A 4,053-nucleotide genomic window follows, 5' to 3' on the forward strand; every position below is an offset into this window, starting at 1 on the left:
AATAACTAGCCGGGCGAGGTGGCGGGCGCCTGTAGTCCCAGCTACTCGGGAGGCTGAGGCAGGAGAATGGCGTAAACCCGGGAGGCGGAGCTTGCAGTGAGCTGAGATCCGGCCACTGCATCCCAGCCTGGGCGACAGAGCGAGACTCCCTCTCAAAAAAAAAAAAAAAAAAAAATACAAAAATTGGCTGGACATCATGGTGTGCGCCTGTAGTCTCAGCTACTCAAAAGAAATAAGTAAATAAACTAAAGTTCTGCGGTCCGGGTACGGTGGCTCACGCCTGTAATCCTAGCACTTTGGGAGGCCGAGGCAGGTGGATCATGACGTCGGGAGATCGAGACCATCCTGGCTAACATGGTAAAATTCCATCTCTACTAAAAATACAAAAAAGTAGCCGGGCATGGTGGCGGGCACCTGTAGTCCCAGCTACTCGGGAGGCTGAGGCAGGAGAATGGTGTGAACCCAGGAGGCGGAGTTTGCAGTGAGCCGAGATCGCGCCACTGCACTCCAGCCTGGGTGACAGCAAGACTCTGTCTCAAAAAAAAAAAAAAAAAAAAAGTCCTGTGGTTTACTGCTTAAGATTATTTTATTATCCCTTTTTACAAGGGTGGAAATCAAGAAAGACACAGAGAGGTTAAGTAACTTTCCCAACATCACACAGCTGGGAAAAAGCCCAACTGGGATTTTACCCTAAGCAGTCTGGCTAAGCCTGTGCTATCCTGCCTTCTGTAGCATCACCCCTTACCCAGCATGACAGTGTAATTTCAATTAACTGTGTAACTAAGTTAACTATGGTTTATGTAATTCTCCCAGGGGCAGGGTGCAGCTCCCTGTGCACACTTTTCCTCAATGACCAGGGAAACAGGCCTTGGACAGTGTGAATTCCCATTTCCAGGTTTCCTTCATGTATTTATTATGCATGGTATAACTCTTTTTTTTTTTTTTTTTTTTTTTTTTCTCTTTTTTGAGTCTGAGTCTCACTTTGTTGCCCAGGCTGGAGCAGTGGTGCAATCTCACTTCACTGTAATCTCTAGCTCCTGGGTTCAAGACATTCTCCTGCCTCAGCCTCCTGAGTAGCAGGGATTACAGATGCGTGCCACCATGCCTGGCTAATTTTTGAATTTTTTTTTTTTTTTTTTTTTGAGACGGAGTCTCGCTCTGCCGCCCAAGTTGGAGTACAGTGGTGCAATCTCAGCTCACTGCAATCTCTGCCTCCTGGGTTCAATTGATTCTCCTGCCTTAGCCTCCCAAGTAGCTGGGACTACAGGCGCATGCCACCACACCCGGCTAATTTTTTGTATTTTTAGTAGAGATGGGGTTTCATCGTGTTAGCCAGGATGGTCTCGATCTCCTGACCTCACAATCTGCCTGCCTTGGCCTCCTAAAGTGCTGGGTGGGAGTACAGGCATGCACCACCGTGCCTGGCCTGCATTTTTACTTTTTGGAGACAGAGTCTTGTTCTGTTGCTCAGGCTGGAATGCAATGGCACAATCTCAGCTCACTGCCACCTCTGTCTCCTGGGCTCAACCGTTTCTCTTGCCTCTGCCTCCTGAGTAGTTGGGATTACAGGCACCCATCACCATGCCTGGCTAATTTTTGTGGTATTTTTAGTAGAGACGGGGTTTTACCATGTTGGCCAGGCTGGTCTCAAACTCCTGATCTCAGGTGATCCACCCACCTTGGCCTTCCAAAGTGCTGGGAGTACAGGCGTGAGCCATCACACCCAGCCGAATTTTTGTATTTTTAGTAGAGATGGGGTTTCACCATGTTGGCCAGGCTGGTCTTGAACTCCTGACCTCAAGTGATCTGCCTTCTCAGCATCCCAACATGGTATAACTCTTGTAAGCAGTGGGGATCCCTACATGGACATTATAAATTTACCACAGCCAGAGAAAAGCCGTTCAACTGACAGTCGAGACCTCCTTTCACTGCAGCAGGTTCCCTAGGCCAAGTTCCCTCATGCAGAATTCCCTCATGCAGAGTACACACCTCTCTGCTAAAAGTCTAATTCTCCCTCACACCTGATGCAAACCGACTGTGGAACACGAAACCCTACCTTAATCAATAAAAATCTCCCCCAAACATAATGTAAGCTCCCATGGGTAATGTGAACTCCTGCCCCTTATGAGCTTCCCCACAGACAGTGTAATCTCTTCATATCCATGACAAAGTTAACACAGACAGGGCACATCTCCATGCATGGAGAACTTTCTGTGGCTGCTGTGAACCCCCTTTGTGATACCATGAACCACTCCCCATGGGGCTCCCTACAAAGACAGTGCGCACTCTCTTGAGTGTAAATTTCCCCCAGATTCAGCATCTACCCAATGTGCACAATATAAACTGCTTTGTCAAACCTCCCTCAACTCCGGGTCCACCCAATATGGAAGGATGAATTGTCCTTTAGGATTACATTAAACGCTAGACACAGTGGCTTATTCCTATAATCCCAGCACTTCAGGAGGCCAAGATGGAAGGATGGCTTGAGGCTAGAAATTGGAGACCAGCCTAGACAACATAGTGAGACTCCATCTCTACAAAAAAAAAAAAAAAAAAAAAATTAGCAGGGCATGGTGGTACATGCCTGTGGTCCCAGCTACTCAGGAGGCTGAGGCAGGAGGATTGCTTGAACCCAGGCATTCAAGGTTGCAGTGAGCTATGATGCTGCCACTGCACTCCAGCCTGGGCGACAGAGTGAGACCCTGTCTGAAAAAAAATAAAAATAAAATTAAAATAAATAGAATTAGGCCGGGCACAGTGGCTCACGCCTGTAAACCCGGCACTTTGGGAGGCTGAGGTGGGCGAGTCATGAGGTCAGGAGTTCAAGACCAGCTTGACCAAAATGGTGAAACCCCTTCTCTACTAAAAATACAAAAATTAGCGGGGCGTGGTGGCGCGTGCCTGTAATCCCGGCTACTCAGGAGGCTAAGGCATGAGAATCGCTTGAACCCAGGAGGCAGAAGTTGCAGTGAGCCGAGATCGCGCCACTGCACTCCAGCCTGGGCGACAGAGCGAGACTCCGTCTTGGGGAAAAAAAAAAAATAATAATAATAATAATATAACAGTGTAGGGTATAAGATTCCTTCCGAGTGTGAACTCCTTGTGGACAGTGAATTTCCCTCAATCTCCAGACAAATAATTTGTGAACAGTGGGACTTTCTCATAGATGTGAATATCCTTCATAGTCCATGAACCCCATTGGACGACTGATATTTCTTCTATGCTATGAACTAGCTCTATGCCCTAGCACATTCTTTCACACGTAGTTTGAGTGTTTCGTGGACAGTATGACTTGCCATAGACTGGATGCAGTTTCCTCACAAATGGTGTGACTTCCAGTGTGGAATTTAAACCTGTCACAGGCAAAAGAAACCCTCCCTGCGGCCAGCGTAACCCATATGGCTTCCCATTAGCCTCGGACCAGGGCAAATACAAGGTGGAAGGCATAAATGCATTGCAGACAGGTTCACACCTGGTTGTAAACTCGTATCTGGGCAGCAGGCATCTACTACAAACAGGGCATCTCCCTGTCCTTCTCCACTCCAGTGTGATACCCCCCTACCCCTAGGATCTTTAAAAATCTCCCTCCTCCAGGGGGGTACACCCACAAGGTGTAGCTCTCCACGTAATGCAGTGCGAAGCCCCAAGAAGCGCTGCATTTCCTCATCTCGGCCCCCTGTCCCAATGCCTAGTGGGCTGTCAAACTTCGCTGTCCTAAATGTCAAACTCTTGGAGGAGGTGACCTGTCCCCCGGGCCCCAGGCCGCGCGCGTTGCCTATACTGCAGCGCGCGACACCCCACAAGCGCGCGTTCTCTCCCCTCCCGGTGGCAACAGTGCTTTCCGCGGGGCCGCGCCAGACTTTTCGAGACCGTCGATTGGTCGTAGTCCCGGCCACCCAGCAGCCAATCAAGAAGGGGAAAGGTGACATCACTGGTTCGCCTCCCCTCCCCCAACCCAAACTTCCCTACTCTGTCTACCGGCAGCAACAACCACATGGGGGAGGGGTAAGAGAGTAGAGCCGGTGAGGTCATTGCACCGCCCCGGGAGCTGCT

The 4,053-nt window shown here is 49.4% G+C and overlaps 1 protein-coding gene across 1 annotated transcript in view; it reads left to right on the forward strand.

Moving 5' to 3' along the window:
- Positions 1 to 4,053, forward strand: part of TMEM145 (transmembrane protein 145) — a 74,442-nt gene that overhangs the window by 12,849 nt on the left and 57,540 nt on the right. The window lies entirely within an intron of this gene.

The sequence above is a fragment of the Macaca thibetana genome, chromosome 19 (genome assembly GCF_024542745.1).
Source record: "Macaca thibetana thibetana isolate TM-01 chromosome 19, ASM2454274v1, whole genome shotgun sequence".
Lineage (NCBI taxonomy): Eukaryota > Metazoa > Chordata > Mammalia > Primates > Cercopithecidae > Macaca > Macaca thibetana.